This window comes from Mustela lutreola, chromosome 4 (assembly GCF_030435805.1).
Source record: "Mustela lutreola isolate mMusLut2 chromosome 4, mMusLut2.pri, whole genome shotgun sequence".
NCBI lineage: Eukaryota > Metazoa > Chordata > Mammalia > Carnivora > Mustelidae > Mustela > Mustela lutreola.
In genome coordinates this window covers 101,280,607-101,289,171 of record NC_081293.1, presented here as the reverse complement: position 1 = coordinate 101,289,171, position 8,565 = coordinate 101,280,607, and the positions used below count along the sequence as shown (strand labels likewise).

General features: G+C 40.9%; 1 long non-coding RNA gene across 1 annotated transcript; it reads left to right on the top strand.

Annotated features, from left to right (window-relative positions):
- The first annotated feature begins 1,847 nt into the window (after nt 1-1,847).
- Nucleotides 1,848-7,604, top strand: LOC131830358 (uncharacterized). The gene is made up of 3 exons (XR_009353126.1): nt 1,848-2,239; nt 3,188-3,274; nt 6,587-7,604. It is a non-coding gene; the product is annotated as an uncharacterized LOC131830358 (long non-coding RNA).
- Nucleotides 7,605-8,565: the final 961 nt, after the last annotated feature.

The following is an 8,565-nucleotide window of genomic DNA, read 5'->3' as shown; positions in this document are numbered from 1 at the left end:
TCCCGTGGAATAGTCTAGGGCTGCTGTGGCAGCTTGGCCATACCCACCTGCAGCCCACTGCCTTTGTTTCAGAAGCATCGCTCTCCGTGTGGTGTTCATGCTGTGGCTCCTGAAGCTAGAGCTACCACACTTGCTTGTGGGACGTTGAGCTCCCAACCAGCAGCCCTTTCCTTAAGGGCTAGTGCTTTCTCCTGTTTCTCCCCAGGTCAGTCAGGCTCAACTGTATGCTTCTTATTGGATTCCTCAGCCTTGCTTCCTGGCACTCTGTTTGATAGAAATTTCTACGACCACCTTCATTAAGTAACTGGTGTGTACTTCACAATTGCTTACTATTATTTCCAGGGCTATTATAAATTTTGGTCTTTTAAAAATTTATTTTTTAACTTTTTATTTTTAAATAATTTTAGAGTTCAAAAGGTTGTGAAAATACTACAAAGAGTTTCCATATACTCTTCTCCCAGCTTCCTCAAACGTCAGTGTCACGCATAACTGTATTATAATGATCAAAATCAAGAACTTAAATCGGCAGAATACTATTAATATTTCTATACACCATATTCAAATTTCAGAGTCCCACTAATGTTCTTTAAAAAAAAAATATTTGGGGAGTTTTATTTATTTGAAAGAGAGAGAAAGCACAAGCAGGAAGTAACGGGCAGAGGGAGAAGTAGGCTCCCTGCTGAGCAAGGAGCCTGATGCAGGGCTCGATCCCAGGACCCCAGCTGGGATCAGGACCTGAGCAGAAGGCAGAGGTTCTGCCCACCGACTAAGCCACGCAGCGTCCCCTCACCCCCACTAATGTTCTTCTTGGTTCAAGATCCAGCCTGAACCACAAGTTGCATTTAGTTGTCATGTTCCCACAACATCACTTTTGTGCTTTCAAACTACATTGCGTCAGAAGACATATGGTAATCTCTTCCCCCCCATACCAGTGATTTTAACTTTGGTCTTTTGGTAGGGTAATGTCTGCCAGGTTTCTCCACTGTAAAGTCATGATTTTCCCTCTGCAATTATTAAGTATCTTCTGGGGAGATAAACTGAACAATGCAAATATCTTTTTTCTCATCATACTCACCTCCCCCACTGATTTTAACCCTTATTGATGACTTCTGCCTCAAGCAATTACCACTGTGCATTTATCAAATGGTGATTTTTGTTTTCAACTTTCCAAGAGCCATATGGATACACAATCTGCAGGGGGTCTTGAGCGTATCTGGGAATTAACGTTCCTCAAACCATTAAACCATTAGGTGGTCCCTGATGCTTTATCCACTACAGACCATTCCCTGGCTGTCATATAAAAGCATGTCACTGGGAATAATACCTGACCTTCTGTTTTTCCTCTTCATTCTCTTTTGAATCTAGATTCTCGCCTTTATTTCTGTAGTAAATTTTCATTGACACTCCAGGCTTTCCAGCTCAGTCCTTCATTGTCTCTCTGGTTTATTAAACTTGACCTCCTTCTTGACTTTTGACCTTTCTGTCCTCTGAATTTGGAGTTCATGACAGCCTTCAGCACGCATTCCCTCTTCTAGGTCAAGCTCTGCAAATCCCCACACATTTGCTGAGGCGTTCCGTAATGCTTTCCCTCTAGAGGAGTGAGAGCCAACATTGAACAGATTGTTTAACTTCTTGGGAATTTTGTGGACATGTCAAATTGGATAAGTAATAATTCTGTCATTAAAAAGCTATGCTATAGTTCATTGATTATCATCAAGAAGAGCAATAGGGAATAAGGGAAAAGGGCAAAAGAAGCAAGTCCTATTAAGGAGTGCATCAAAATCTCCTTGGAGAGCTGGGCAAAATATTTTTTTTATGTTTATCAAAAGAGTGTATGAATCAAAAAAAAAGTTGAGAAGCAGTGTCTTAGCACAAACTAAGCTATTTTCAAAATTTAGACATGAGTAAAAATAAGAAATAGGATCGGAGTTAGGGAGTCAAGCTAGTCTCAGCAATGGCATAGAGGAAAAGAAGGAAGCTGACGATCACAGTACTTTTAAAAGCTGAGTCCTTCCTATGCTCCGGGCACCTCGCTGGGTTCTTAGCAAAAACTAACTCCTTTGATTTCCACAACAGACCTGTAAATTAACAACAGTTTATGTCCTCATTTTTAGATTGTTGATGTACAGTGGTGAAGTAACCAAGAGGCACTCAGGCAGTAAGTGGGAGGGCCAGTGCACCACCCCAGATCTTCTGCTCAGAGACCACATCTAGATCATTACCAACCACTCCAGGCCAGGTGTGAAATCAGATAGACATGCATTTACCTTTCCCGTGGAATAGTCTAGGGAAAGGTAAATGCATGGTTTTCCTTGACACGTGGGTTGCCTGCCCAGCGTGTACCATGTTGAGAAATTCAAGTGATGGGCTTCCTTTGTCTGTACTGGAGGGCTGGAATTGAAGACCCCCTGTTGGCACTCCAAGCAGGCAGTGGTTACAAGCGTGTTCGTACTGATGACCCCCACTGGTACACTTGTGGCAGAAATGCTGCTCAATGTTAGCACGACTTTGTCACCGTGGGAACCTTCTGCTTCCTACATAACCCACCTTAGCTTCCATGTCAGTGGAGGTACCACAAGGAGGCCATTTGGCCTCATTCTCGTCAAATAAGAGAATCTGCTATTACCTGTAAGATCCCAGTCACACACATAAATTCACTCTGAGCACGAAGGAAATTGAGTAACTTACGAACAGAGTGAGAGGGAATCATACCCAGCTAGAGAGGGCAAAAAAGGAACAAAAAAAGGCTGACGCTATCAAGGGGAAGAGAGAAGAGGAGGGACCAAGGCTGATAATTCGGATCAATGTGGCCATAGTTTTTGTTTAAAATATTGAAATATTTCTAACTCGTTGATAGATGGTCACTGCTCCAAGGCTACCCTCTTCTCCATGCCCTGTCAATCCAGCCACTTTTTTATTCCTTCCAACAAAAGAAAGTTCATATCTGTTTAGTTTTATTGATTGATGTCTATACCCTATACATAATATTAAATATTTTATGTATTAGCACTTAAGAAAACTAATAGTGAAAATGTGGCACAACTACAGATCTGCCTCTCATTGCTTTAGCCCAGAGAGGAATTTCCATGGGGGCACTATCTGTCTTTAGAAGGAAATACTGTTCTGATTTGCCTGTTTTGTCATTTAGCTCTGATATGGATGATTCTGGTTTCACTTTCCTTCCTAGGTACAAACACCCAACAGAGAACTTTCAACTCAAATTCCCCTGAGCCATTCAACAGGGCCTTCTCTTCAGGAACTTCATCCTCTCCGGGTGAGAAGCGCTCAACAGCCCTAGGCCTCCTTCTCCAGAGAGACATCAGAATATCCTGGTATTTATCCAGTGGCAGAGGAGGGAGAGGCTCACACATTCTTGGGCCCTGTGTGGCTCCTTTTCTCATATTAACAGTTTGCACACAAAAACACAGTTCACCACAAAACTAATTAAAAAGGCATTCCAGTCAGTACATGCATCTTGCAAAGGACATTAAATAATAGGTTCAAAACTCAGACCAATGCCTATCTAATAAAGTCCCTTCTTCCAGTCCCCAGTTTCTTTGTGCCCTAGAGCCGCTCTCCTGTGACTCCATCAGCCCCCAAAGCCTCCTCAAATCCTCCACCTTCCTCCTCTTATGCCCGTGCTTTATTTTATAGAAAAATAGCCTCTCATAGTTCCTCCTTCATCTCAGGTCTACTTTCTCCTTGTTTCTCCCTTTTCTGGTGATATGTCATTAAAAAAGATATACAAGGGGCACCTGGGTGGCTCAGTGGGTTAAAGCCTCTGCCTTCAGCTCAGGTCACGATCCCAGGGTCCTGGGATTGAGCCCCACATCGGGATATCTGCTCAGCAGGAAGCCTTCTTCCTTCTCTCTCTCTGCCTGCCTCTCTGACTACTTATGATCTCTGTCTGTCAAATAAATAAATAAATAAAATCTTTAAAAAAAAAAAAAAGATACACAAGTTGTGTGGTGGAGGAACAACATTAAAATGAAGAACACACAGGCACAGAAATCTGGCTCCATCTGGTCTCACAGAAAGGGATGTACCGATAGTGTTGGTCTTTATGGGTCCATTTTGTTTTGAGAAGATTTGGGAAGTTTTCAAAAAGCCAAAACTTTAAGAGTGTCAGTTTTTATGCATTTAAGAAGCTTAGAGTTGACTGTCCTCAATTACTATTGCCTCAGATATGTTGGTGGCGTGTAGTTACTAGGAGGGGACATTCATAAGGGAGGAGTCACAGCTGGTGTAATTAAGTCAGTCATCTAAGCAAACCTACTTCCTGTGAGTAACACAAATTAACTGTAGTGTTGTTTAGGGAATTAAGGTGATAAGGAAATGGACTTGGGGCCTCAGACCCAACCTAGAACTTTTGCAGTTTGTGCCTTTAGCCTGGGTGACTTACCATTCTGGTTTCAGCAAGACCTGGATCCTTCCTCATGCTCCCTTTCTTGTATATGTCTTCTGCTGGAATCACCCATACAATAGTTTAAACTCTTCAACGAAATAAAAAAAAAAAAATCATCCATAACCTTAGCTCACTAAAAAATTGTGTTAACTTTTCAGTGTACCACTTTGGTGTTTGTCCATAACCATATAAAGGATGTAACAAGAACCTTCAAAAATTATCTCAAATATGTTTCATGGTATTACATTGTATTTCAAGTTACCATTTTTATTGCTAAATATGTCATTGAGTTGTTATGTCCTAATTTCCTTTATCATTCCTTATTGTTAGGTACTTGGTTTGTTTTTATTATTTTATAGTTAGTCTTGCAATTAATACTTACAAGGACCTAGCTTTTTTCCCCTTTCTACTATTTCCTAAGGATAAATTTCTAGACAGTAGAATACTGGCCCAAATTATATGAATATCTTCATAACCACTTAACTTTCCATTAAAATATAGGTACCAATCTATACTACTTGCTTTATATATGCATTCTACTTGTGTATGTTACCAAGTCTTCTTTCACATTTTTATTTTTAATAAATAATAATATTTATAATTATTATTATTATTTATTAAAAATAAAATATTATTTTATCTTTTTAAAGATTTTATTTATTTATTTGACAGACAGAGATCACAAGTAGACAGAGAGGCAGGCAAAGAGAGAGGGGGAAGCGGGCTCACTGCTGAGCAGAGAGCCTGATGTGTGGCTCAATCCCAGGACCATGAGATCATGACTTGAGCTGAAGGCAGAGGCTTAACCCACTGAGCCACCCAGGCACCCCTCGCATTTTTATTTTAACCTTACTTTTGCTTACAAAGATTTTACATTTTTATTTAATTTATTTAATTTTTATTTAATTGAATCTGTTTTTTTATTTAAATTTATTAGCCAACATATAGTACATCATTACTTTTTGATATAATGTTTCATTAGTTGAAACAAATGTTTCATTTGATGTAATGATTCATTAGTTACATGTAACAATCTGGCTTTTTTTTCTATCTTATATTGCTCCAATACTTAGAATGTTATTATCACTTCAAGTTCTAAGAAATCTTGCCTTCCTACTAACTCACCTATGTTTTCCCTAATATTTAGTTCTTTGATGTGTTTGGAGATTATTTGAATATTCTTTTTTCAAACACTATCTAATTTTAGCCCAATATCATTAAGTTTTTGCTTTTCCCACTCATGGTCCAGCAATGTTTCAATAATCCCACACTAACCCAGGTCAGGTTCTGGGCTCCCTATGGTTTTCGACTTATACATTTTCTTTTCCTCATCTGCATTTCTTTATGTTAAGCATGAAATGTTATATAGTATGTTTTGATATCTGGCACAGATACGTATTTCTTGTTATAATTTTTCTCAAAATATTCTTCTCTTCTGCCCTGTCAGCCGTCACTCCCATGCCATGTGGGCAATTTCTTCTTTTATCACACCCTGAGCCAAGTCAGCACTGTGGTTATTCCACCTCTAACTGCAAATCCCACTGAGCCTGGCATTCTTTCCCCTTACTCTCTGTTTTATTCCAAGTAACACTGACCTTTGGTCCCTGGGAATATTATCCTAGTTTCTCAATTGGGCTGAGCAAAACGATCACTCATTTTAGAATAGGACCATCAACATTTCACTTTTCTCTCTTTCTTTTCTTTCCACCAAAGCTGTGTTGTAAATCCCCAAATCTAAAGGAACACATCTGTCCTCGGTTTCTCTTTCTCAGCTGCCTAGGTTGAAATCAAGTAACTGCTGATTGACATTTATGACAAATCACTATTATTGAATGTTTAGGATTTGTGTAGGTGACAGAAGACTGGAGTTGGCAGATATAGGTGAAGCTTTGACCAAAGAAAACATGGTGCATTCTTAAATCTACAACTTTCTTTTAGGCAATGTTAAAAATTCTAGATCCAATTATTAGAGGCATGTCAGTCTAGACTAGGAGATTGCAGAAGTACAGGCATGTAAGAACAAATTTCCTTTTTGAAAGTGGTATTAACATAGGAAACTACACAAGGGAAAATAGAGAGGGTGAGGGAGAAAGAATGGGACAAAGATAGAGACTTGAGGATTCTTATCTCCAAAAAACCAATCTGCTAGAGTTTTTACAGTTTTGTTTTGTTTTTTTCAAGCTCGACAAAAACCCTTCACAGAAGTAATCATCCCAACTTGCAGAAGAGGGAGCTAAAGTTCAGAGAAGTTGAGTGAACTCAAGGAAATCATCCTACTGGTGGAAGCAGGATCCCAACTCAGATCTGGGTGTCGTGAAACCGTTCTTTAACAGCTCTCACCTACCTGCCTTTCTGGTATTTGTCCAAGCATGTAGGAAATACCAACTAAACCACTACGCTAGTTGTGGAAATTCATATCTTGTTGAATGAATGTATGCTGTTGCTCCTTCCTCTTGTCTGATCCCCAAATCCATGAATTCACCGACTTACCTACAACCTACCAGCCTGTGAACATCATATCGGCACCTCAAACTCAACAAACTTGCCCCAGACCGCTCCTCCTGGTCCGGGGTTGGCTATCTCAGAGAATGTTCCACAATTGGCCTGATCATTAGGAGTCAGAAAACAGGAAGTCAGTTCTTTCTCCCAGTGCCCTGCGGCCACCACCCTGGTTCTCTGGACTCCGCACATCGCCTCTTACCTTCCTCCTGTCTATTCTCTTCAAAAGGCTTGTTGTACCTGTTGTGTCAAACAGTGGAATGGCTCCTAGCGGGAAAGGATGGCATAAAATCCAAAATCCTTCCTCAGCGTACACAGCCCAGCAGGGTCCGGCCCCTCCCTGGCCCCGCAGCCCCATCTCCCACACTCTTGGCTCTGTGCGTGTCTGTCACAGACAGCCTTTCTACACTGCCCCAAAGCCACTGTATTTCTTCCAGTCTCAGGTTCGGGGCATTTGAATAATTAATGATTCCCCACCCGATTTCGTTTTCCCCGTGGTTCTTAGTGTCTTCTAAGCTATTTTATAACTTATGGTATCGTTGCTTATTGTCTGTCTCCCTACACTGGAATATAAGTTCCCCTACAACAGAGGCTATCATCCATTTCATTCACTAGAACCCCGAGCAATGTCTGGGTCCTCCTGCTTAACAAACAGCTGTTGAATAAATTATTTCATTCACTTTTATGTATGTCACTTAGATGAATAAAGAACCTAGACACCAGATTTCTGGATAGTGTGTATTACCTACAAGACAAAAGGGCCCATGTTGGGTGAGAGAACAGAGGTTGGCAGCTGTCGGACTCCTAAGCAGTGCAGCTTGATAGGGACTAAATCAGAAGCCTGCCTTTGGGTCCAAAAGGTAAGTGAAAAACAGGATTATGGTATGAAATGACGTGAAAGACGGGATTATGAAAAGTACTTTAGGTTTTGACGGTTGTTGTTGGTTTTCCTATTTTGTTCTCGTTAACATCTGGCATTGGTTTGGTACACTCGTTATAATCCGTGAATCAGTGTTGAAACGTCATTATTAACTGACATCCGTAGGTGACGTCAGGGCTCACTGTCTGTGTGCGGGATGATGTCATGTGTCCACCATCAGAATACGCACAGAGGGGGCGCCTGGGTGGCTCAGTGGGTTGGGCCGCTGCCTTCGGCTCAGGTCATGATCTCAGGGTCCTGGGATCGAGTCCCGCATCGGGCTCTCTGCTCAGCAGGGAGCCTGCTTCCCTGTCTCTCTCTCTGCCTGCTTCTCCATCTACTTGTGATTTCTCTCTGTCAAATAAATAAATAAAATCTTTAAAAAAAAAAAAAAAAAAAAAAAAAAAAAAAAAAGAATACGCACAGAGTAGTTTCGCTGCCCTAAAATCTCCTCGTGCTTCACTGATTCCACCCTCTCCCCACAGCTCCCAGCTGCTGGCACCCACAGATCTTTTGACTCTTTCTCTAGAATGTCTTTTCTAGAGTGGCATGTAGTTGGAATCATATAGTATGGAGCCCTTTCAGACTGGCATCCCAGCATTTCCAGATAAACTAACACAGTTCAGGGAAAAAGCAATGAAGACGATGGAAGGATTCAAAATCCTTTGAGGAAATGCTGAAGGTACTAGGGGTATTTTAACTGAAAGGGAGAGAATTCGGATACTCTGATGAGCATCTTCAG